General features: G+C 42.3%; 1 long non-coding RNA gene across 4 annotated transcripts in view; it reads left to right on the forward strand.

The window, feature by feature from the left end:
• Nucleotides 1-27,161, forward strand: part of LOC148687614 (uncharacterized) — an 82,283-nt gene that overhangs the window by 37,122 nt on the left and 18,000 nt on the right. For 2 of the 4 annotated variants that reach the window (XR_015949342.1, XR_015949340.1), the window contains one exon: nt 26,014-26,093. This is a non-coding gene — a long non-coding RNA (uncharacterized LOC148687614). Of the gene's footprint in view, nt 1-7,926; nt 8,158-10,987; nt 11,160-26,013; nt 26,094-27,161 lie in introns of those variants that run through there. The other 2 variants (XR_015949341.1, XR_015949343.1) reach the window with 2 other exon arrangements.

Consider the following 27,161-nt stretch of genomic DNA (forward strand, 5'->3'; position numbering starts at 1 on the left):
AAAGAAAAAGAAAAGCAATTGATTTAAAGAGCTAATCCACAGTAAAATGAGATTCCCTGGCCTCTGCACTACTGTGTGAGACTCCAGTTTGCAGGCATTTGTCTTCAGATGCTTCCAAGCCAATCTCTGATCTCATTTTTGCTAGTGCTCAGTGCATTCCACGTTTCTGAGTAGACAATCGGCAGATGAATATGGGACAACTTCCTTGGTTCTGTTGTCTGCAAGCCGAGGAACACATCATCCCCCAGGGAGCCAGGCGGGATCAATTAAAATAGTTTGCATTTTTGTTTAGCTCCTTTTGTTGCTTTGGCAAGAAGAAACAACATAACCTAAGCTTTTTTCATTCCTTGTGGGATTGGGGCAGCTTGTCCTCTTAGGAAGAATCCTTCCTAACATATAGGTAATTTATTGTGCAATTATTGTACTCTTCCTTGGTCAATTAGATTATTTTCTTCATCCACCATGGGTGCTCTAACTTTAAAGGTCAGACCACACATAAGATTACAACCTGTACTTAATCACATTTTTCTAGGAAATGTGCTTTGTGCTTATTTATTCCAGGTCCTGTTTCCTTGCTACATATCATTCTTCTAGTCAAATGTGACTTTAAAAAAGGGCAGCTTCCCTGTGAAGCTGATTCTACCACAAAGCAAGACCAACCTTCTGTGCTCCATTCTTTTTCTGACCTGAAAAGTGCCCTTTCTAGGGTGGATTGCACCAGACGCAGAATGCTACTTGGGGTTATGAGAGACTAGTTCAAGTAGCATTGCAGGACAGCCCAGCCGTCAAAATAAGAGGCTGGCCCAGGGTGGGGTGTCACTGAGTCAAGAAGCTGGTGATTCTGATTAACCATTTAATTAATGAAATGGAGAGCCATGTGCCTTTGCAGAGAACCCAAGAGAAATTGAGGCTCACCTAACCATGGTCTTGTCTACATGGGATTTTATTGTGTTTGCAGCTGTCTGCATCCCCAGTTAATTTGTAATAGTCTGCATGAAGTTAACTCAAACAACACAATCTTGATGTTTTTCCCTTTGTAAATTTGGGTTTACCTGATATGGGGATTATCCAATAAATTGGGGGTAGGTCAGTTTCCAAACTGCTCAGGGTCATAGATGACTTGTTTCAGTGGGTTTTTGGGTGGGCAGATTGTCCCTTTATGATACTTCCCTTTCCATGCCCACTTCCTCAATACTTTCATTTCTTTTATGGCTGTGCTCATAACTATTTCCAGCTTTGCTGACCACCATATATACAGATGGTGACCATTTTGTGCACATTCAAATGATGTGTGACTGCTGATGAGCAGGGCCTTTAGGACCCAAAAGAGGGCAGAATGAGGGCATAATAGGCTTATGCGTGTTCCACCAACTTGCGTGGGGGCCAGAATCAGAATCCTCATGCAAAATGATCTCTCTGTCTCTGTCTCTCTCCCTCCCTCCTCAAATTTGCACAAAACCAGAAAAGTGCAAAAGTGCATCCTGAGAATTTACAAATGACTCGTGTGCTTTTGCACACTTCATAGGCAGGGGATTTTATTTTTAAAAAACAACAACCAGGTGTGCATACAGCTGTCTGTGCTCATGCCCTGTCAGCACTTAATTGGCACAAGAGAATCAACAAATTAGAAGATGAGGACAAACATAAAAGGGGACACCTGTTGGTATGAATGGGAAAGACCAAGTTGCTCTTCATGTACAAATTCAAATATGTGCCTCCAGGGGTAAAGTTGAACTGCTGTGTTAGCAGCACCAAAGTGACCTCCATGGGGTGCAAGCCTGGGCAGTGTGTATGATCAAATGTGGACAAGCCCTATGGTGGTATTATTATTATTACTTAATTTTTTAGATTTATTATTATTATTATTACTTAAATTATTAGATTTCTTACCAACTCTTTACCATCAGGTCCCAGGGTGATATTGCAGTGCTGATAGAATAAGGGCCTGAACTGTATGCTTTCCCCCCCAAAGCCATACTTATTGTATCATGTTTAGATATAGTGACTGGTATTCTAGATCAAATGCCAACCTGACACAGGCTCCTGACAAGGATGAGCTGTGCTGAACATGGAATCTAGAGTCACAGGCTGCAATCCTGTACATCAGTGTGGGGCCCTCCAGATGTTGGACTCCCAATCCCCATCACTCTCAGCTTGCACAACCAAAAGTCAGGGCTGATGGGAATTGTAGAGCCTAGGGCAGGCATCCCCAACCTTTGGCCCTCCAGATGTTTTGGACTACAATTCCCATCTTCCCCGACCACTGGTCCTGTTAGCTAGGGATCATTGGAGTTGTAGGCCATAACATCTGGAGGGCCACAGGTTGGGGATCCCTGGCCTAGGGCTTGCCGATTGGAAGGTTGGAGGTTCGAATCCCCGCAACGGGGTGAGCTCGCATTGTTTGGTCCCAGCTCCTGTCAACCTAGCAGTTTGAAAGCACATCAAAGTGCAAGTAGATAAATAGGTACTGCTCCGGTGAGAAGATAAATGCCGTTTCCGAGCGCTGCTCTGGTTTCACCAGAGTCATGCTGGCCACATGACCCAGAAAAAACTGTCTGTGGACAAATGTTGGCTCCCTCTGCCAGTAAAGTGAAATGAGCGCCGCAATCCCAGAGTTGTTTGCAACTGGACTTAATTGTCAGGGGTCCTTTACCTTACCTTTTTTAACATCTGGAGAGCCAAAGCTTCCCTATCCCTGCCTCATATCCATTGAACATCGTGGGACTTAGTATTTATGAGTAAACTTGCACAAGACTGTGCAAGAGAACTAAAACTATTGATACAATGAATGACAATTTTTGCTTCTATTAACACCACCTCACTGGCTATGGTATTAGGCTTTATCAAACAGAATCTCTTCTACAGGGGCTGTGGAATGGACTCATATAATGAAAGATGGAAATAGATGGGTGTCCAGTGGTTGCTACATTTAGTTAAGATGCATCTCTCCACATCAATACTTACGCTTTCATGGATCTTTCCTTGGGATATTTCCCAGCTTGATATATTAACCTTACAAAGTGAGCACTTTCCCCATGAAGTCACTCTTCAGACTTCTGCCTATACTAAGGGAGCTTCCAGATGGAAACCTTCCATCGCAATTGGCTCATTCAGATGCAGTTTTCCTGTATGCACATTTCCACACATCTAATTTTCCCCAAGTCATTATATTCCTTGCTAATCTCTTGTGCAAATGTGTTTCCACACAGCAGTGGTTGCAGATTTGTGTAAAGAGTTATTTTTACTTACCAGGTTTTTGCAGCAGTAAGGGGCCAGTATTTTGATGATGATGTCATGTGGACACTGAACAAGAAGAAGCTTGTGGGCATGAGGAGCAACAATTCTACAATAAACCCCTGCCTGAGAGGGCTCTTACGTCTACCCTATGCTAATCTCAGTAAAAAATTTAATACCGGCAGACATATATTTGTGGCAATGCCATGGCAAAGATGCATCGTCATTTGCTCCAAGCCTCTGACAAAATTCCACAGGTTTCAGTGCCTGGGTCAGCTGCAGAAGAACGCAACAGCCACGAGGTGTTAGATTTGGCAAACAAGACTCCAAATAAGGATTTTAAGAATAGTTTAATACTGGCCTGAAATCCTGAAGCACAATGTTTTATATTCCCTTAGTTGTGTGCCTGTGGAGGCTGAGAGACCAGGATTTGAAGAACATCTGTGAGGGAATTTTAGAGACTCCCAAATCAACATTTCTCTGGCCTTTTATTGTTATTAAGAGATGTCTGTTTAATGTTAAAACTTCCAATAATCCTTTTCTTCTTCTTCTTTGGCGATCACTCGTAGTTGAGTAAGATTGTCTTCCATGAACACGGTTTTAACAGTGAGTCCATAAGTGACTGTGAAGGCCAATTCTGGATCCACACATCCTTCCACAGTGCGAACGTAGATTTTCGGGTGGGAGTTGATTGTGTTGAGGGTTTACCAAACATGCCTTCCTCTTAGCACTTTTCTCCCTTTCGTCCTGAATTTGAGTGTCTTTAAAGTCCATGACCACCTTTGGTACAGGCTGTTCTGTAATTGGAGTGCTCGCATGCCAGTGTTTTCCAATTGTCGGTGTTTATACAGTATTATCTTTTTTAAAGATTTGCCTTGAGAGAGTCTTTAAATCCCTTTTGTTGACCACCAGCATTACACTTTCCAGTTTTAAGTTCGGAATAGAGTAGTTGCTTTGGAAGATGATAATCAGGCATCTGTACAACATGACCAGGCCAACGAAGTTGATATTGAAGAATCATTGCTTGGACACTGGTGATCTTTGCTTCTTCCAGTACATTGGCATTAGTTCATATCATTCTTTAGGATTTTTTTGGATCTTTGTTCTAGAACAGGGGTGGGAGATTATGGTACCTCATGGGGTACCTTCTGGGCTGTGTGCCAGTAGTGGTTGGGGCTAGAGGAAAAAATGAGTGGGACAATGGATGTGACTCTTACCTTTGTACAGTAGGCCTTATTCGCCCATACAGATTTTGGAGATTAATGTGTGCACACGTGTGCAATGTGTGTGCAAGCACGCACAGGCAGATATCTACATCCAGGCAAGTGAGAGACATCATCACTGTTCAAGAACACATGCCAGACAGGCAAAAACACTCAATGAAAGTGCAAAGCAGGACTGGTGCACCGGGTCCCAAGAGCCAGATAGAGGGGCCATTTTCAGCATCAAAGTCTGTGGTTCTCTTCCTGGTCTAGAAATACCCCCCACCCCCGATGTTAACCTGAAGAAGAAAATCCCCCAGAACTATGAAAGCTATGCCCCATCATTAGTAAAATCTGAACTGGAGCATCTAATGTATTTGCATAAGGAACACACACTATACCTCACTATAAAAATCATTGAAAAGCATGTGACTCCGGCCCTCTTCTCCACAGGCCATGGCTTAATTGCACAACTACTGGGAGTCAGTGTCACTGTTGCTGCTTTCATCACCGGATGGGAAAATCACAGAATTAGTGTGTGGATTCTCAATTTGGGAGCCACTGGCGGTTCTTCCACCAGGGAAATGCATAATGCCTGCAGGGGCTATCTCTGCATTCCCCCCCTGCCAGACCAGCAATGGTTTCTCTGCTTTTTCTTCCTTCCTTCCATTCCTGCTTTTTAATGACCAGTGAGCAGTCTCTACCAGCCATTTGCTGTAGTTTATTTTTTGCTCCACAGGACGCACCTAGTTTTTAGAGTAGGAAATTCTTGAATTGTCCTAGGCATAGCAGCCAACTCCTAGAGGCCTAGGTGCCTTTGCCACCCCTTAAATATTTGAGGAAGTTTCTTTTGCAAAGGGGAAAAGCTCCATTTTTTAGGATCAGCTCAAAGTTGCTGAGTTTCCTTGCAAAGGGAAAAATCCTGTTTTTATGGGGTTCAACTCACAGTTCTGTAGCTTCTCTAGGAAAGGGACCAATTTCTACAGTTTCCAGACAGATAATCTAATCAGCCAGTCACACGTCTCCCTCTGCAGACAACAATTGAGGCCTAGGCAAGGGGCCGGGAGGGGCCGGGAAGGGAGCTAGCTTTCTTATCTCCCTCCCCGATCTCTTGCAATCAGCTGCTGAGCGGGTTCCTTTCAAAGTGCTCATTCCCTCTTGTTAGCCTTTAGCTCTTTCTTAACAAAAAAAAAAGCACGATCTGCCTTTAACCCCTGGGCAATTCGGCTCCAGGGACCATGCATTTGCTCCATAAGATGCACAGAGATTTCCTCTTACTTTTTAGGAGGAAAAGGTGTGTCTTATGGAACGAAAAATACGGCATATAAAACAATATATTTCCTGTATTCTACAGGGACAAAAAAAAGCAGATAGGGGTTACTTTGCTGGTTAAAATAATAATAAGTTACACTTTGGTTGAATTCAGCATATGAACATTTCAAGAAGCTTAAATTATTTCTTTTTTTTTTAAAGTTTATTCGGTTTTTTGGAAGAAACACACAAACAGCAATTGATAATTATATAAGTGTAAATCAACAAACACAACTCTTACCCTTAGAGGAACAAACACTAGACGTGTGCAAAAGATTCATATGAATGCTGAATAATGTGCTGCGCCTTTGAGGGATTTGGGGGCATCTGGAAGGTAAGCTGGGATCCCTGCAAGATAGCCATGAGTTGGAAGAAATTAAAGAACAACAACAGAGTCATACATGTGCAACTTAATATTCATGTACAATGCTTTGGCACCTCAAGAAAAGCCAAGGGCTAAACTGGAAAGGGTAGGAAAATGAACAAATCTAACAAAGAAAAATAAAATCAGCAAAATAATATTCAAATATGTAGTTAAAATAAATCCATGGCATGCTTCTGCTTCTGCACTGCTTCTGTAGCTCTAGTTGCACATTGTGGGGGGCGGAAGGATTCTCAATCACACACTGTAGATATATCCAGTGGGTGAACATTGCAGAGGTATTACCTGTGCATACAACCAAATTCAGGGGGAGGAGAGCTGTGACTATCAGTGGTGATGGCCAAACCAAGTATGTCTCTGAATATCAATCTGGGGAGGAGGAAGCAATTGGAGAGGGCTGTCACATTCATGTTTTCTTGCTTGTGTGCTTGTTGAAAGCAGAGCTGTCCACTGTTGGAAACAGGATGCTGAACTAGGTGGAGCTTTGGCCTAATCATACAGGGCTGCTCTTATAATATTTCCCTTGTTCTAGTGGGAAACATGCTGGTGCACATACAACCTTAATTTAAGAACATAGTGTTCTGAGATTGCATTGTTAAAGGAGCCAGGCAAGTTTCTTGGTAAGTTAATGGTCCCTAAGTATGGGCCGTTAGGGTAACAAAGGAAGTAGCTTTGTGTTGGAGGGCAAATAGGTTTGCCCTGTGCTTCACCTGGCTGGTAGTTAGAAGGGTAATGGAGTTGTGTGTGAGAACTGGGCTAGGAGCCGGCAGAAGAGAGTGAGAGGCTTGAATCCAAGGCTGTGATTATGGGAGATGCAAAACCTTATTGGGGCATTGATCCTGTGAGCTCTTCCATCATAGGATCAGGTTGTATATATCTGTAAATAAACAATACATCATAAAGCCACCACAGTCTGCTGACCCTCATTCCAAGGAAACTGAACCCCACAACACTTGGCTATTAGGGTAGCATGCAACCAGTGCTTTTCTTTCAGGGGGTACTCAAGGGTACGCAGTACTGGCACCTCTTTTTGTTGTTAAAAAGTGTGGCACTTACTGTAGCAACTTTATGGCAAGTACCGACACCTATTTTTATAGGAGGGGGGAAAAGCACTGTGTGCAGTAATATTTATTAGGCATCCTTGCCAAAAGGAAAAAAGAATCTGCATAAGGCAATCTGATTTGATATGTTTCCTGCTTCTAAGAAATACCACTGCAAGTAAAATCACCTGTTTAGAATGGGGCATAAGTATGGAGGACACTTTTAAATAGTGAACTGGAATACAAAGTACTGTGCCCACTCAAATGTACCTTCCACATTTCATCAGCTAAGCCTTGGACACTATTTTCCTGCTTAATTGTGCCTTCCAGAATTCAGGATCTCAGACATCAGGAATTTCCAGCTCTGGTTTTGGTTCCTCAGGGGAGGTGGTCTGAAGGATTGGCACAACAAATGCTGCAAAGCAAACAAGGCAGGAGTGTTCCTGTAAATAAGATGATCCTTGCACATTCAGCCTTGCGTTGCAACACGGGATTTTTCACATTGTTCTAGTCTTAGGTCATATAACAAGTGTCACTTGAGAAGAATGTGGGGGGGGGGGAGAGGATGTAATAGGCTAGCCATGTGTCTGGTAGAACCCAGTGTTAGACGTGACTTCTCCAAGGAAAAAAGGCTTTAATAATAAGCAAGTGTATCAGGTTTCTCAAAACACACTGCTAGGGTCATCCGAGCAGCTGGCAGGGATATGAGTTCTGTGACCTGCCTCTGAACCTTTCAAGCTCATTTCCTGTCAAGCGTCAGGCCCAAGAGGACAAGCAAAGAGCTGCTAAGTTCTTCTCTAGAGTCGTCTCAAATTAGAATTCCAGTAATGGCTTGAATTCCATTCCACTTGTCCTCAACTGGCCACTTTCAGTTCCTGTGAAGTTTGAATTGTATGGCACAAGCTTTTGTGGGGAAGGACCTTAGCTTAGTGGAAGTGCATGTGATTTGCATGCAGAAGGTCCCAAATTCAATCCCTGGCATCTTCAGGTAGGACTGGGAAAGACCCAGGCTACTCTCTCTCTCTCTCTCTCTCTCTCTCTCTCTCTCTCTCTCTCTCTCTCTCTCTCTCTCTCTCTCTCTCTCTCCATTATATCACTGATTTTTTTTGCACTTTTGCTTTTGTATTTAATGTGGTTTCATTATATTTCGTTTTGTTTTCAACCTGTTCATTGCTTTGGAAGCCTTTGGGCCAAAAAGCAGTATATAAATGACCAACGAATGAATGAGAGTTGCTGCCAGTCTGAGCTTAGATGGGCTGATTGTCCTACATCTTTGGGAGTTGCAACAGAGGAAGAGGTCAATAGGAACCATATTTTGAATAACAACCAGATACAAGTTAAACTGAAGATGGTCACAGACATGTTCAGAGACGTCGTGCTGACCAGCAGATGTATACTCAGATTGTCTGGAAGTGGGCAGGAAAGTTTAAGTAAGTTAAACATTTTAACACTTACTAGGGATATTTGAAGATCCTCACCCAGCACAACCTGAACGGCACAGACAGATCATGTTCAAAATGTTGTCACATGCTCTTGTAATCACAGCCCAGTTCATTGTTCCCATTCTTGCCTTCTACAACCTTCATTCTCCCCAGATTCACATGCTGCCTTGCTAACTGTGTGTGCATCTTGTCATCTTCCAGAGGTGCAGGCACATTTGGTACTTTACCGACATGTATGGCTGCAGGTTGAAGCTATAGAACAGTGGTGAGCAACAGGTTGGCAAGCAAATGTGTCCCACCCCAGTCCTTTCTAACTGGCCCTTATTCTGTTTATTGTTATGCAGAGTTTAAAAATCCATCCAGGATTAATTTAATTTCTGTGAATGTTATTCTATTGCAGGTACACCAACTAAACCAGCAAAGTAAGGGCAGGGGCCATAGCTGAATGGCAGAGCTTATGCTTTGCATACAGAGTCCCAGGTTCAGCACCTTCCTTCTTCAGCTTAAAGCGTCAGGTAGAGTCAATGTGTGGTGTAGTGGTTAAGAGCGGTAGACTCGTAATCTGGGGAACCGGGTTCGCGTCTCCGCTCCTCCACATGCAGCTGCTGGGTGACCTTGGGCTAGTCACACTTCTTTGAAGTCTCTCATCCCCACTCACCTCACAGAGTGTTTGTTGTGGGGGAGGAAGGGAAAGGAGAATGTTAGCCGCTTTGAGACTCCTTCGGGTAGTGATAAAGCGGGATATCAAATCCAAACTCTTCTCTTCTCTTCTCTTCTCTTCTCTTCTCTTCTCTTCTCAATGGGCAGGACCTCTGCTTGCTTGACACATTTGAGATAGTTGCTGCCAGTTGTAATAAATAGACAGATGGGAAAATGGCTTGATCTGGTATAAGACCATTTCTGAGGGACCTAGCTACTGTCCAATTCACTTGGACAGTTCACTTCCCTCAGCTTTAACCACTGGTTTGTAACCTGTAGAATCAGCTGGCTTTCCTAGCCTGGTCCTCCTGATGGAAGCCACCTACAGAATATGTTCAGTTAGAACAGAAAGTTTTTGCATCTTCCTTTACTGGAAGCAGTTGGAAACGGCAAGACAACTAGATGAACTTACATTGTGTTTTGTTAAACTCTTCACTGAACTGTGTCCCCACCTCCAGCAATTCAGAAACAAGAAAACTTCCACTGTGTGCTAGCCTGTCTTGGGGCCCAGGATGCACCATGGTGTGATGGAAGCTGCCTACAGAATATTTTCAGTCAGAACAGGCTTTTTGTTTTGTTTTATACCTTTTTGCACCCCTTACTGGAAGCATTTGGAAACAGCAAGCTAACTAGATGAGCTTGCATTGTATTTTGTTACTGAGCTGAGGCCACCTTTGGCAATTCAAAAACCAGAAAGCTTCCACCCTGTCCTAGCCTGTCTCATGGCCACTGTGTCTCACAGTAGTGGATGCTGCCTACAGAATATTTTCAGTGAGAACAGGGTTTTGTTTTAGTTTTTTAGCATCTTTCATTACTAGGAGCATTTGGAGACTACTTCTGGATGAGCTTGATTTTTTTTTTTTAAACTCTTCACTGACCTGAACCCATCTCCAGGAACTCAGAAACAAGGAACATCTCAGCCTTGAATTTTGAAACAAGGGCCTGTTTAAACAAAGAATGCTTTAAAAGTAGAATATATCTTTCAAAAGAAATTGGGATACTGCTCAAATGCATCTTTTAAAATACATGTAAAGCATTATTGCTGCTTTGCTTGTGGGACACGAAGGATGCTAGCTTGGTTGTATAGTTGTATAGAACCTAACCGGATTGGCAGTGGAATCTTACTTCAACACCTGTCAATGGGACAGTGTCCTCCACTACACCTGTTAGCAGCAAGCTGTCATAAGGGCCATGATGGGCTGCATGATGCCCACACTTCTGTCCTCCGGTACCTCATTGCTGTTCCCTGCAAAGTTGTAGACATTACATAACCAACAATAGGTTATCAATAATGCCACCGAGGAAGAACTGCCCTTGTGCTTGTTTCCCCAAAACCATAGTTCCACCTCCCTCCTGTGCTCCACACGCATATCCTTAAATGACCACTTACTGAGAAGTCTGAGAGACTTCCTGGAGTTGTTTCTCTCTGTCTTGTCTTTCTCCTGTGGTGGCCAGTCTGCTGTTTGCAGATCACAGCCAATCACAAAAAATAGCTATGGAGAGCAGTTCCCACCCCCATCTCCAAAGGGATTTTTTTGGGGGGGGGGGTTTAAAGAACAAAATAGCTCATAAATAGGTAAGAAAAATTAAACAGGGCTGGAGGGTTTTGTGGGCCTTTTACATTTATGTCCTTCAGTTCCCTAATCAGGGCCCATTAAGTAATGTAAACTTATGGGTTGCAGTTGTGGAAAGAGCTGCCCTGCCAATCAGGTGTGTATATTTGCATCTGAGCCAATTAGGTGCATGCATTTGCAGTCTGTGGCTGTTAGACTTTTCTGAGTTTGCACTGATGTGTGACAGTTCCCTTATTCTTAGAGCAAGAGGGCTATCAAAGTAGCGGCCAGCAACAGTAAGTGTCTTTATTATATTTTTATTTTGGTTGTAACAATGCCAGACCCAGGAACTTATTGTATTATGAGTAAAAGTGGCTGAGAGGCAGAGCTAAGTGTAGGAAGAGGCAAAGGAAGTTGCTCTTCTCTGAAGGGAAAGGGCTGGAGGGGGTCTTGAAGGAAACTGGAAAAAGAGATAAAAGGTTACATTAAACTGGGATACAAAGGCATAAGAGAGGAAAGCTGTTGTCAGAGGAGGAAGGAAATGTAAAAGCACCAGAAAAGAAGAATGAAAGAAACCGGCAGTGGTTTTTTTGGAGTGGGGTGGGGGGATTAGGTACTAGTAGAGTGTGAAAGACAAATGGGAGAGGAAATGATAGGAAATTGGTAAACCTACGGAGAGACATGTGATGGGAAGAAAAAAGGCTTAATCACATTACCTCCAGGACAAATGTTGGCACTTGTGGAAAACTGAGGTAGGGAATTTGTTTCCATAGGGAAAGCACTATAGGAAAGATTCTACGGTAGCTAATTCCAAAGTTGGAAAGATCAGTAGACAGTGATGTTAGTCAGTTAATTATGCCAAGCTCTGTAGCTGCCACCATTTTGAAACTAGGTCTACATTTTATGACTAGTGGGCCTCAGTAACTTCCAGCCACCTTAAGTGGGCCTGAAGATAGAAAATGTGGGAACCTCCACAGTAGAGTTTGTTTGTGTAGCTGTTTGCAGGCTGAGCAGACTGTTCCTTTATACTGGTTTCTCTCTGTCTGACCCCCAAAACCTCCACTTCAGGGAAGATAGCCATTTAGTATTTTGAATTGAATCTCATGCATGTTTGTTTTGTGTCTGTGTACACAGTAGGCCTTGAAATCACATTGGAAGTACATTTCCCCCTCAAAAAATTCTGGGCATTGTAGTGTAAGGGTTGCTGGGAGTTCTAGCTTTGTGAGAGGCAAACTACAGTGCCCAGAATTCTTTGAGTCAAAGATTGTGCTTTCAAGCTGTAGGGCAGGAGTCAGCAAACTTTTTCAGCAGGGGGCTGCTCCACTTTCCCTCAGACCTTGTGGGGGGCTGGACTATATTTTTTTGGGGGGGGAAGTGAATGAATTCCTGTGCCCCACAAATAACCCAGAGATGCATTTTAAATAAAAGCACACATTCTACTCATGTAAAAACACCAGGCAGGCCCCACAAATAACCCAGAGATGCATTTTAAATAAAAGGGCACATTCTACTCATGTAAAAACACGCTGATTCCCGGACTGCCTGCGGGCTGGATTTAGAAGGCGATTGGGCCGGATCCAGCCCGTGGGCCTTAGTTTGCCTACCCATGCTGTAGGGTGTGTGCAGCCTAAGGAGGGTTGGATACAGTCAGATGTGCTTGGGTGTATCCATTTTCTATGGACACAGCCTGTGTTTCTAAAAGGATGGGATGGACTTGCACTGTGGAATCCACCCTTAGGTACAATGACCTCTGGTACCTTTCAAGTATTTTATACTGACTGCCAGCATTTTGAGTTAAGTCAATATAGTTGTTTATACTGTTTTCTTCTAAAAACAACCAAGAGTCTTGTGTCTTGTGGCCCTTAAAGACCAACAACATTGTTGTAGTATAAGCTTTTCTGACCTGGACCCTACATCATTAGATATATGATGCGTATCCTCATTTGGCATGTTTGGGAAAAAGAAAAACTTATGTAAGCAGTAGGGGCAAAAGGCTAAGAAATGTGAGAAGCAGAGTTGGTGACATTTCTAGGTAGCTTGAACTTGATATATGTCATAGAGTGTACTGCTTGCATTTCATGGCCTTTTTTGTCCCCATTGTTTACAATTATGTATTTTACCTCCACACCCATGTACATGTATAATCTGCCAGTACTTGGGGCAGCAGATGAAGTGAACTCTAGGCCACAGCAAATCTACAAGTCTTTAAGGACCATAGGACTGTGACTGTGCAAATGTCACAGTGGGACTTATTTCTAAGTAAATATGCATAAAATTGTTCCAAAAAATACTCACATTTCTGGAATGCAGTGACACCTTTTTATGGGTGCCTGGATTTAAGCCTTTCCCCCATTGACTACTGTATGTTGTAGTCCAACACTTACTATCTGAAGGACCACTGATTTTCCATTCCTGGTATAGACCTATGGCACTCTCCACCCTGTTGTGAAGCAAAATGTTTTTTTTTCATAGAATCATAGAGTTGGAAGGGACCTTGATGTTCATTTAGTTCAACCCCCTGCAATGCAAGAATATGCAGCTGTCCCATACAGGGATCGAGCCTGCAACCTGTGTAGTTAGCACCATGCTCCTTTCAGCACCATGCTACTGAGTTATCCAGATTGAAGCTCATATTTGTGGGTGCCTGAATTTATATCCTCTTCTCACCCCCTTTTCTGGTTTTGTTTTTTTGGAAGACCACAGGTTCTTCATCCTTGGCATAGACCTGAATCACTTTCTACCTTTGTCATGCACAAAATGGTTTACTAAAATTTTGAGTGTATTGGGTCCATATGAGGCAGATTATCTAGATCAATTTCAATCTAGTTTAAGGTCTGGTTATGGGACATAGAATGATTAGGTTGTCTTTGTTGATGAGCTATACCTGTAACTAGACAGGTGGTTCTGGAATAGCTGACTGGGATGGGGTTTGGAGGTACCAGTCTACATTGGTGCTTGTCTTACTTAGAGGGCTGAGGGACTACAGTTTGATACCATGGTTAATTGAGCTATATGGTGTCCCCCAATACTACATTCTATGCTAATTAGTATACATACTGGTATGAAACCATTGGGTGATGTCATTCAGGAGCTTATGGGCTTAGAATCAACAATATACTCACTTTGCCCCAAAATGGAATGTTGGAAACTTGTTAGTCAATGATTATAAATGGCTTACTGGGAAAATTAGGATGTTGGGAATTCTTTCAAGCATATGAAATGCATTGAAGGCAGACAAATGAAGTCAGCCCATTTTGGAAACTGGTGGTCGGCTTTTACACCATGATGTTTGAAAAGATCGTTCCTGAACAAATTGAAAACAAGCGATGGAATTAGACACAGATGAGTTCCACTGCCAATGCCAGATAAACTGTATTGTGAACACTTTCACAAGGGACTATTACATAAGATGTGGATTGCTGACAATTTATAGAACAGTCCACTGCATGTTGATAGAAAATTGATATTTCTGTTAAATAGCATGGAATGAGAAGTGCGTTCACATGTGGCTATACAATATAGGATTAGATGGCAAAGACCTCTTAATCGAGCAAGTGAACATTGAGTTGTTTGTGATGCTCAGGAAATGAATTGTTTGACACCCTGGCTGTTGGCCTGTAGCATTCCTTGGGGATCTGATCTGTTCCTCATGCAGATGTTTTGTTGATGACTTCATGCAGGTGCCCCATGAAGAGTGAGTGGGGAGAAATGTAGCTCAGTAAATGCCCAGTGTGGAAGTTGCCTTTGTTCATGTGCAGAGCTGAATAATGAGCAAGTGAATTGACACGTGTCCACTGCAGAATAACAAACATTCAGTGCCACAAATGTTAATGGGGTGTACCATTGTGAACATCAAAAGATGCTTGAATGCCCCACCATTTCCAAGCCGTGCTTCTTTATGAAAGAGAATGTTAGATTTTTATGCATTGAAGGTTTTATGTGGTGAATTCCTTCCAACAAGCAACATTTGAGCACCACAGAAAACCACCAGTGGTATTCAGCGAAGTTTTTCTTCACAGCAGTCCCATTGAAAATAGTGAACATTGTTAGGTCCATCAATTCCAGTAGGTCTACTTTGAGTAAACCTTAGTTGAATACCACCCCAAGTTTCAATATTCTCAGTGTTTCAGCTTATTCAAAATGATGGATTCCTACAAGAAAGTGTTGTCTTCAGTACATAAATTGTGGGGTTTGTAAAGAAAAGAAAACCCATTCAAGCTGAAGATGACTGCTGAAGCCAAGGACAGAGGAACATTTTTGTGGTGTCCCATCCCTATGACTGGAAGTTGCTGCGGCTGCTTTGATAACAGACTCATTGGCTTTAGTGACCAATGTAAATAGAAAAAAAATGACCCAATAGAGAAACTGTTACAGGAAGTAAGCATAGATGAACCGTAGTGAACCCAGGAGGACAGACAGAAGGTTAGATATATTGGCAAGTTTGTCTTGGGAAATACAACTTGATGCCTTAGTTCTATACGATGCATACCAGACTCATCATAGTTTTAAAGTAGAGTCTGTATGAGTCTGTGCCAGCACTTGCTCCCCATTCATTTCCAGCAGTTTTTTGTAGGTTAATCCAGTAGTTTAGCTGTAATAGGAATATTTTGTGATGAAACTTTGGTAATTTCATCAAATGGCTATTGTAGCCAGGCATTATGTGAAAAGCCTAATGCCACTCATTTACGGTAGGTCATCTGGTCATAGAAAATTAGGTCCATAGGCATTCCCCAAATCAGAAGCAAGCATGTAGAGGCTGTAGTGACACCTGCTGTTAACACTTCAGTCTTACTTTGCAGCCCTTGTATACCTGTACATGGTTTTTGGCTCTCTCTCTGTAACTAAGTGCATATTGTGTCCCTGCAACTGCATTACAAACCCTTGACCTGTTGTCTAAATTAATACTGCAATCCTATACACATTTACTTGGGAGTAAGTTTCATTGACCTCGGTAGGATGGGCTTCTGGGTAGACATGCAGGATTGTGCTAAATGATCAGGATTGTGTAAATGATAGAAGCATATCCTTATCAATCAGTAGCCAGCTTGGGAATGTATTTGTGGAATTTGTTAGATATTGTAGGTGGAAAGAACCACTCTTAAGACATGCTAGAATGAAGAAACTGTACAAGTCACAGCAGTCTGACTGCCGGTCATTTCAGGAGGCAATTGGCTAGAGACACTTCCTGCTTTATTTAGGACAGGTTTTATTAGTGGTCAGGAATAAACAAAGGCACAATCAGCTGGCAAGTACTTGCATGGAAGCCAAATTAAAACAAACTGCTTGTACAAGGTTGTGCATTCAGTGTTTCTTTTTCCACAACGTTTTGATCTATTTTACAGTGGTTCTAACCTGATAATCACTGGCAACAGCTGAGCAGTATTGGATTTGGATTTGATATCCCGCTTTATCACTACCCGAAGGAGTCTCAAAGCGGCTAGCAATCTCCTTTCCCCTCCTCCCCCACAACAAACACTCTGTGAGGTGAGTGGGGCTGAGAGACTTCAGAGAAGTGTGACTAGCCCAAGGTCACCCAGCAGCTGCATGTGGAGGAGCGGAGACGCGAACCCGGTTCCCCAGATTATGAGTCTACCACTCTTAACCACTACACCACACTGGCTCCCAGTAGTCATAACTAAGTAGTTGCTTTCATTGTGGAACAAACACCCTCTCCCTCTCCCAATTTCCTTAGACCTAGCCAGTTCATTTGGTGTATGTTGCTTATTACAGATTGTATTACAGATTGTATTCAGATTGTATTTTGCTGAATTGCATCAATTTGCAGCTTATGCACATTAAAACTTAAATATGCAATGTAAGATCAAAAATAGAATTCAAAATCTGAAATTTAAATATAATGCATTTTTTTCTACACAATATTTGATTAGTGAACTGCACCACAAAAATCAGAGAAGTATGAAATTTGAAGGATGGATGCATTGAGGTTTGCGTATTGTTTTGAGGAAATGCAAATTAGATAGATTTGCATTAAAGTAAGAATCCAACTTTTTAATTTTTGGGTTGGACAGTGTTCTTGAAGCTACCAACATGAGTCTGACCAAACTGCGGGAGGCAGTGGAAGACAGGAGTGCCTGGCGTGCTCTGGTCCATGGGGTCACGAAGAGTCAGACACGACTAAATGACTAAACAACAACAAGAATGCAACAAATTTATCCCCATCCCCATTCACAAGTAGGGAAAGACTCCCCCCCCCTTAGAGTCTCCCCCCCCTTGCCTCTGATCTGTCACAAACTGTATTCATCTAATACATCAGGGGTCCCCAGACTACGGCCCGGGAGCCGAAGCTCTTTTATGTGGCCCCCGGGGACCCCCGCCACCCGCTGCCGCTGCCCACTCTTACCGTCGTGGTGCAGCGTGGCTGCCGACTTCTGACCCAGAAAAGTGACGGAAATAGCTTGTGCACACGCACAAGCATCATTTCCGGTGTACTTCCGGGTCAGAGGAGGCTTCTGCACATGTGCACAAGCTATTTCCGGTGCTTTCCAGGTCAGGAGTGTGCCAGAAATAGCATTTGCGCATCGGCACGCACAGCCGCGCCCCCGCGCTCCCCCCATCCGGCCCACCACGCAATCGGCGCGGCGGGCATCCGGCCCAAAGCCGGGTAAGTTTGGGGACCCCTGCAATACATGAACAGCCTTTTTGTCTCTTCTCTTAAAAGTGCTTTATTGAGAACCAGTGTTAATTATAAACAATAGGTGAGATCCCACAAGGGGGGGGGGGAGAAAAGGAAAGTCCCACTTAAGCCAGCAGATGTCCATTGCGCAAGTGGGGTACTGCAGTTGGCTATCAAGCAACATCAAGAGCACCCCATGTTATAGATATCACAAATGTTACATAGAATTAAACAGACCTCAAATAATGAGCTTTATTCATAATACATTCAGATAACCATGACTCAAGGGATACTTAGGGATACTCATTAAATACTCGCATGTAATTCTTAGCTGTCATGATGGTCACTGGGGGGGGGGGGTTCTCCATGCATGCATCCTGCTGCCATCAATTGTGCATTTGGGGTGGGAAGTGCAAGAGGGCTTTCTCTATGTCAGCACACCTACCGTGTTTCTCATATTATAAGACATGTCTTATATTTATTTTTTCCTCAAAAAAACACACTATGGCTTATTTTCAAGGGATGTCTTATTTTTTCGCTCCTCTTCCTGCTGCGGCCGGCATTGCTGCTGCGCCTATCACTATGTCTTATTTTCGGGGTATGGCTTATATTCCTTGAATGCTTAAAAATCCTGCTATGGCTTATTTTATGGGTATGTCTTAAAATATGAGAAACAGGGTATCTGGACAGCTCCCTACCTTCTGCCACCACCTGATACCATGTTTCAGCAAGACTTTATCTGCTGCTGTTGTTTCAGCATATTTTGTTAGGCTTCTTGAGTCAAATGAGCTAGAAGGGCAGAAGTGCCCTCCTCCTGCTGTTGCTGTCTCTGATCTCAGAGCTTCAACCTCCTGTTCATGTAGAGAACAAGTCATTCCTTTTTCTTCAGCTTTTATGGCATTCTATTTGAAGTTTTGCAAGCTGTGTTCTGTCTTTTGCAGTATCTATAAACATATAGTTTTTGAAATGCTATTGCTGTAATAATTTTGATGTAATTCAGATTTCAGGGTTCAATGTGTTGAAATATCCATTGAAAGATGGATCACTCTCTTACCACATCACTACCACTGAGGAGAAACTCGCCTTTAGCTGCTTTCCAATACAGTGGTAGCCATTTCTTGCCTTAACAGCTTTGTACATTCTCTCCTGAACCATTGTGAGGTCTTTTGTTTGAAGTGAGGGTGGGGAGTGGATTTGGAACATGTTGCCTGGACCCAGAGGCATTTGTTTTCAGGGTGGAGGATGTGCAATTCAGGCCACTGGCGGGCCAAACTGAGAATGTCTGACTGCCTTAACCCAGAGCCCCCGGGTTCTAGTCGTCTCTTGGGCCAGGCCTCTCATTCACCCTATTTGCAATCTCTTTCTCAAGTTTTTTGGCCTCTGCCCCTTTTCTCTGAGCGGGACAGCTTCTTGTTTTGTTTTGCCTTATTTTGGCAAGTCCTTCTGTGTAGGCTTATGTGCATTTCCAGTCTTCCAATAAAAAGGCTAATGTGCTCAGTCATATTTTAAACCTTTTGGGGAGTCTGGGGTGGGAAGGAGACAAGAAGCACTATTGTCATGCAGGAATTTCATGATGTAGATTGTTTGGTTGCATGTCCTCCTCATTCTCCGCCACCGCCTCTCACCAATTACATAACAAGTCGTGTTCTCGGCTTGTTGTGAAGAATTTTGTGTCCACAGAGAGGCACATGGAGGACCAGAATGTGCAGCAACATGGTAAACAACAGCTGCAGGGGCTCTATGGCATGCATTGATCTTGGACTCAAGTACCGAAAGACAGTATTACTTCTAGGACGAGAACATTTGTGGAGTGGGTGGGGAAGGAGACCCATCTCTTCCTTGGGCTTTGTCTAAGGTGAACATAAATCTTGGGGAGAATTGGTGAGGTTGATTAAGTATATTGATTTTTACCTTGCCGAAATATTCATATATTTTGAGATGCTTCTACATAAAAGGGGTCTTGTTCAACTCACCGTACTACATTGTGAGTCGAGGACCTGCCACCTGCTTGTGGTTCAATAAGATACAAATACACAATATTTTAGCTTAATGGGCAAAATAAGGCCACAACTTTATTGGTTACAGCATGTGAGTGGTATTGGCTTAGGCATTGGACACAACAATTTTTGCATAGAATGAGGGTGTATGTAAATATATAAAATAAGTAAATCATGATCTGTATTCTGGGGCACATTTAGCTCTGCAGCAATTAAAACTTAGAAAATCTGTTAGTGCGAGCATTTCAAACTGAAGATTACTGAATGGCAACCATACTGGGTGCACCAAACACACTGCAAATTAATAGGCTTGTCCTAAAATCACAAAGTAGTCCAGCTGAGGGTTAGCACAAATGTGTATGCTGGAGGAGCTGCTGTAGCAACTGCACATTGCATTTAGAAATTGTACCTTGATCTTTGGGCCATGTTGACTTTGTTTATATACCACGTGGAGTGGTCAAGGACATGCCTTTTACACACTGTTGCAGAACTAGCTTAACTTTGTTCCTGGCTCTGCTTCATCTTTTTCAATGGCAACTTTTCAAGCTGCTGTACACATCCCTACCACAAAAGGAGAGAAGGTCGGCACTTCATCATGTGCCACAAGTCTGGAGTAGATTAGAATCAATTTACTTGGACAATGTTTTTTGGAAAAAATTGGATTCAGGCACTGGAGGAAGGGATCAGCAGCTCTGAAGAGAATAAAAATGAAGAACCTGAGGAGATTTCCAAGCCTGCCAGTGTTCAGTTTCCTGCCACTGGTCAGGCTTGTTCAGTTTATTTAGGACGCAGATGGGACAGTGACTAAGAACTCTCCATTAGCAATTTGTTCCTAACACTTCTGGGTATTAAGAGGGACAACAGTTCCTATATTTTCAGGAAACTGAAGTGGCATTGTTAAATCAGGCTTCAGAGTGGTATAAGAGAACTTCTAGGTACAGTGTGTTCATGGGTATGAAAAAAACGTACTTACACATCAAGGGAACTGTATAGGTTGGAAACTGTGTGAGGAGGTCATATGAAAAAGGGCCGATTCCTTGCCTTATAAGATATAGAGCTGGGTGATACATTGGTAAATTGTCTGAAACCGGTATGGTGTTCAGATCGCAATACAGGGTTCTGAGCTGGCAATATATTGTGGTAGCTTAAATTGCCTGCAGACAGCAAAGGCACAGGCAGGCAGATGGAGCCCAAGAAGGTTCTGGGTAAGCACCTTTTCAGGTTCACTCTGCCTGCTCCTTTGAGGAAGCCCCCATGCAGCTCGCGTGAGCAGGAGTGATATGGAGGCTCACTCTGAGCAGTTTAACAAAGCCCCAGTGAGCTGAAGAGGCATTGGGGCTTGATCAATAGGGCTGGGCGAAGAAGCAGCTGAGATATATTCCAGACATCATAATGTATCAGCATATTGTGGTATTTAGCTGTTGATACATCACAGTGTTGACAATCAGATATCGCCCAGCCCTAATCCTGGCTTTTGCCAAACAGTGTATGCAGCTCAGTTTCCGTCCCCAAGACCATTTGTTTTCTATCTTCTGTCTGGCTACAAATGATTAGGTGATGAATTTTTGGAGGCAGCTGGATATTCAGTCACGAAGGTTTTCGAACCTTGAGGAATTGCCACTCTAGTTTATTTAGAAAAAAGAACTCTTTTGTTTTCCTGGAATTGGGGAAGAAGTGAGGATAACAGTATAACTGAACTACTTGAAGCCAGGTCCTGGTAGTAACAGAGGATGGTATTGGTAAAATATAATAGAAAGATAATAAGGGAGTCTGACAGGTTGACATGCATCATCTGTTGTAAATAATTGAGATAAAAATGCTCTCCCAGCTCTCCCTTGATGAAAACAACTTGGAAGCAAGCAGGCAGAAAGTCATATTTAACCCATGAACCACACAGACAGAACTGTATCCAAGAATGTATGAACTGAAGAGTCTCTGGCTCACTGCTGAAATACTGTATTCTGAAATATCAAGCTTTGCCCCCGAATGACAGTTTAAGCACTTAAATGTCCACCTGGCTGCATGATTGGATAAAATGAAGGATACCATTTAGGGCTGATTTATACACGCATTTAATGTTGCTTGATTATCACATTATGTGATAGTTCATTATCTCAGTGGTGCTTAGCTAAATATATGAATGGCAGTGCATCTGAAGTAATGGCAGTGCATCTGAAGTGATGGCAGGTGATGTATTTGTTGCTTTATCTGTGGTAGCTTTTTCACTGATAACTTGACAGTACTCAAATGTCAAACATGTATGCAAGGATTCATCCCCAGGACACCAAACCTAGGACATAACAATGACAGGGGCAGAGCTGCATGCAGCAGGGCTGGACAACCTCTGGTCCTCTAAATTCTGTACTCTAGCTTCCATTAACTGCAGCCACCCATGGCTAATGGTTAGGGAATATGGGAGTTGTAGTCTATCAATCTCTAGAACTCCATTGGTTCCCCACTCCTAGGCTGTAGTAAAATAAAGCTTACACCTCAATGAAAAGGGAGGCTAGAAGCCTTCATGATTAAAGTTCTCCATGCTCAGGAAGATGTTAAGATGGGGAACACTTTCCAATATGCATCCCATATGCATGCACCCTAAGGCGATGTAGCCCTATATGGGACATCTCCCACACTTGAATGTTTGAATTGGATATGACACCAAGATCTGACTGAGGAAATTATAAAGGACTTTTCATAAGTACCACTGCAGTTGTACTTATGGAGTTCAGGCACTGCTCCTCTTTGGCTGAGTCTCGCACCAATAATACCAGAACTGGGAAACTGCATGGGGTGGGTGGGCAATATAGATGATGCAGCTCAGTTGTGGAGCTCCATAACTTGTCTAGGCCATGGAAGATGATTAGGTCATTTGTTCTTCTAAGTGCATACTTGGTTTAAGAAAACATAAGAGTCCACTACTGCCGGATGTGGTTATCCTTATTTATGACAAAGTGGGCCTAGCACATAAAGTTTTCCCCAGGGCAATTTCTTGACCACAAAGAATTAGGACAAAAATTGAATGTCTCTATGCAGCAGCTGAAAGATTTATTGTAGGTTTCTGGAGGAAGTGAAAAAGAAATTATTTTCTCATACATTTCTGTTACTGCCAAATAAAAGGGACTCAAGTTAATGCATCTTGATGTTATCCATCTGGTACCAAGACCTTCTGGTGACATGGCTGGCTAAGGTGGTTCCTCAAGCACCTGCCACAAAGCAAATGCAGCTCACTCATCAAGATCATTCAAATATGGGGAAATTTGTCCTTCCCTGTCTTTTGACAAATCTACCAGGTTTTCAAGTATGCCAGCTGAAACCCATTGACAGGGGTAACACTGAGTTCTTGAGAGTGTCAGGTCTGAGAAGTATAATAATTTAAGACACCATTGCAAGACTCCTTACCATTGTAGCTTACAGTCAAATGAAGGCTAGGACTAGTGTCATGAACACATCTGCCCCAAGCAGAGAAACACAGCAGGAGTTTGGAAGCAGGCAGGCAGCTGGGAGTAGTCCTCATCCCCTGACACAGAATGGAATGTAGATAAGGTGTCAGTAGAGAGTGGGAGAAGAGAAGCCAGCTCGCTCAAGAAGCACAGGCAGCTTCGGAAAACAGGAGGGGTAGATTTTCATCACTGGAAGAGGAGTTAATTAACCCCTGGAGTCCAAAGAACAGACGTATGGGAAAGGTCTTAGACAGAAAACAAACCCAGAAGTGTAAGGGTCATAGGTTCAGAATATTCTGCAGAACCCGGAAACATTCCCCAGAAGGGTCAACTGACTCGTAAGGCAGATGCTCGGTTAGACCCAAGGCTAATTGTATTGCAATAAATCTTCAAGCTAATTACGACGTGTGCTGTGTTATCAAGATGGCAGCCTTGGCTCCTGACAACTAGGTTGTCCTAAGACTGACCTCTGGGGCAATCTCACCATGGCAGATGGAAGCTACCTATGGCTTCCTGATTCAGTTGTTAGCAATGAAACGTGGGACCAACCACATAGAAGTGACCCACACTGAGTTTGAATCTGCTCTCTCCAGAGAATATCTATCTGAGAAACTAAATAACTTCACTTTCAGTAAAGTGAAGTGAAAATTCCTATAAGTGAGTGTCATCACTATAAGCTATTTTAAACCTTAGACAATAAAATAAAATGTTTAGTGCTTTTGATATTTCAAAATAATAGCTAGAAGATGCCATGGCTCGCTACTCACCCACCAAGGTTTGGAAATAGACTGCTTGAAACCGTGTGACAAGAAGTGGTACCTATGACAGGTCACATGCTTATGCAACCTGAACTTTAAAAGCAACCTGATCTACTATTTTGCACCAATTTAGAATGTGATCCTTCTGTTTACTTTTTTAGTTTATTGGAGGTTCATTGCAGGGTCTTTCAATTGTAAAATTCCAAATACGGATGTTTTGGTACTATCATCAAGCACAGGTCAAAGTATGCAGCAGTGCTTTACAGCTGGTGTTTGTCTAAGGAAGGTGGAGCTATGTTCCACACAGAAAAGTTGGAAGAAACTTACAAAAATAAAGCTTGGGCTGAAAAATACAGAAAGTAGGAAAGCCATAATTTGTGCAATTATAAAACTAATAGTAAAAAGGATCTCAAGAAAATCTCTGGACCCAGATCTGTCAAACATGCAAGATCTTATGCAACTCCAGAAAAATAAGTTGATTCAAACCTTCTTGTATATATCTTAACACCCACGCAAGATTGTGAATCAGCAGAGCAAAAGTGGTAGTTTATTCCTGATTAATGTAGCAATGTTTGCCAAGAGAGCTTCCCACAAAACAACATGTCAGACATCATACAGGGTTTTTGCTCCTGTTGCCCCCTTGCTTCCCCAGTGTCCTTGCATGGCACTTAGCTTGCTGGGGCCAAAAGTTGTCCTAAAATAAAGACCATCTGCCATCAGGATGCTACTAGCTGTGCTGTTTGACATAATTAAAGAAATATGTGTTTTAGGCCTGGTTCAGATGTAAAGTCTGGAATTTTTTTTCTTAAGTAATTTTTATTTGGGTTTTTACATACAGTTCAAAAAGAGTAAGTAAAGCTTAAATGGAGAAAAATGGAAATAAAACCACAACCAAACCAGGACACAACACAAATGTATTGCTCTGCTTTCCTTTGGACCACATCAGCGAGGCCAGGGGGTGGGTCTTGTTGTCTGGGCAGCTCAGGACTTCCATACACACTGTCCAGGCTTGTGCCCTGGGAGGTCACTTTATTACTGCTAATGCAGCCGTTTGGGTGGAGGTGTACTCGTTGACTCACGAGACAGAAGATGCCAACATTTTAGACATGGAGGATTTCCTCAGTGCTCTGCAGGAGATACCCCAAGGAGCGAAGGTATTTGGCAGGAGGAAAATCAGCCTTGATGGGATGATGTTTGTATCACTCAGGCTGGCTGTCCAGCTCAGCCAGGAGGGCTGAGTGGAGAGATGCTTCTGCTCAATCCAGCCCCTACTCCCAAGTCTGGCATAAAGCAGGGAGTGGATTGCTCTGCTCTTCCCTAAAAAATAAATGTGATTGGCAGTCTTATTTGCTAGCTACATAAAGCTTTTATGTAATAATATAATGTAACGCAGGGAAAAGAATGCAAAGCATAGAAGGATGATTCAACTAGGGCAAAGGTAAAAATGGTTGAAGTTCATGAAGTGAAAGTGGGGTTTAATATTTGCAAAACGATCTAGATAAATAGGTTGTACTGCACCGTCACACAGTGGCAGTTATAAAAATAGACTTTAACCATCTGTAATGTTCTCATATGGATGCAATATTAGGAATCATGCACAATGGTGGGGGAACATGGCAATATCGTTTTCCTGCTTAAGAATGTGGTTACAGAACTAGACTTTAGATCATATGGGAGCCAAATGTTTGGAAAGAAATGAACATCATGTGGCAGCAGGCCGGGTAGAAGGTGTGATAGTTATTCCTGGAATGAACAGGGATAAAAAAAAATCCAGCTCAGCATTTCAACTTTCTGAAGTGACCATTTGGTAGCCATAAAGAGCCAAAACTCTTGCATGATAGGAGATATGAAAAATAAGGACACTGTGTGCAGTCACTTGCACTCAGCCCAAGGACACTTAAAGATTAAATAAAGATAACTCTGCCTGGCTATGATGGGTTGTACATATTGGAATGTTAATAATGAAATCACTATACTAACATAGCATGAGAAAATTACATGATGGTGCTGCTAAACTTTATCCTAAGCCACTTCCTCCCACATCTGTTAACTTTTTGCATTTAGTGTACTTTGATTCACAGATTTAGGACGCTGTAGGTCTGCTTATTGTGTTTCCAATGAATTACAGACAATCCTGTGCTTGAGATAGGAAGAGGAAATCGATTAGTATGACACACATACTGTAGTATAATGATGCAGAGTTATTTTATTTCAGCTGGAAAATGGAGATGGTGAAGCAAAATAAGTGAAATGTCATTGTAAATAATTTATTGATGTTGTTGCAGTAGCATGCTAAGCCAGTATCTGGGCCTATTTTGCAGGTCTTAGACCAGCACATACACAATGACTTGGAGCTGAAGATGTGATCTGACAACAGGCTTTGCATTTGAAGAGATACAAGGTGATACAAACACTCTTTCTTTATTGTTGTACAGTGGTACCTCTACTTACAAATAACTCTACTTATGAATTTTTCTACTTACAAATGGAGCTCTGTCCGCCATCTTGGATGCGGTTTAGATAGGATTTTTTCTACTTACGAATTTTTAGATAGGGTTGCTTCGACTTACGAATTTTTTCTCCTAATGCATTCCTATGGGATTCGACTTACAATTTTTTTCGACTTACAAATGTGTGTTCGGAACGCATTAAATTCGTAAGTAGATGTACCACTGTATCTGTAAAGGGCAATTTACACGAGATAAATTCAAACAGACACATTAGCTTTTGCACCTATAACAGTAATTTCACATATCCAGGTAGCACATTTCCATTCTAACATTGTTGCTCCTAATTTGTGTTTCCTAATTAGCACCTGCTTTTCCAGCTGTTTTTCAAAGTAGCCCATTTTATATTTGCTCTCTTTCCTTCTCATAGTCTCCTATTTTCATTCCTGTTGTTAGTTCTTTCACTCTTTCATATTCATTTTAGTATGCTCTAATTCTGGATGTACCTTTTAAATTAAAAAACATTTTTTCTGTGCAGCGATTAGGGCACTAAGGATGTGCATCTGAATGGCTTAAACGGCACAGTTAAACACACCCGAATACTGAACGGAATCACTCACACAAATGGTTTATCATGCAGAGCTAGTTCATAGTTCTCTGTCATGTGTGAAATGGGCTTTACAGTACTTTGCAGTTTGCCATACTTTTTTAAAGTAGTTGTGTATGTGCCCTGCAAAGATATGTGCGTATGTGGAGAAATTTCTGTGGAATTATGATGTAGCAGGATGTTACAAGTGGGAAGAAAAATCAAGAAAGCCAGTTATACATAGAAACATAACAACAACCCCCCCCCCCAAAAAAACTAATGCTGGAACGGGCAGGGCAATATTTAATTTTTGTTTTATGTAAAAGCATTTATAAACAATTTAATACTTTTAAAAATCTCAAATCTCAACACAAAAACCATAAACAATATCATTAAAACAACAATACAACATAAAACAGTATAATAAAAGTATTTT

Source organism: Zootoca vivipara, chromosome 1 (genome assembly GCF_965207765.1).
Source record: "Zootoca vivipara chromosome 1, rZooViv2.hap1.1, whole genome shotgun sequence".
Classification (NCBI taxonomy): Eukaryota; Metazoa; Chordata; class Lepidosauria; order Squamata; family Lacertidae; genus Zootoca; species Zootoca vivipara.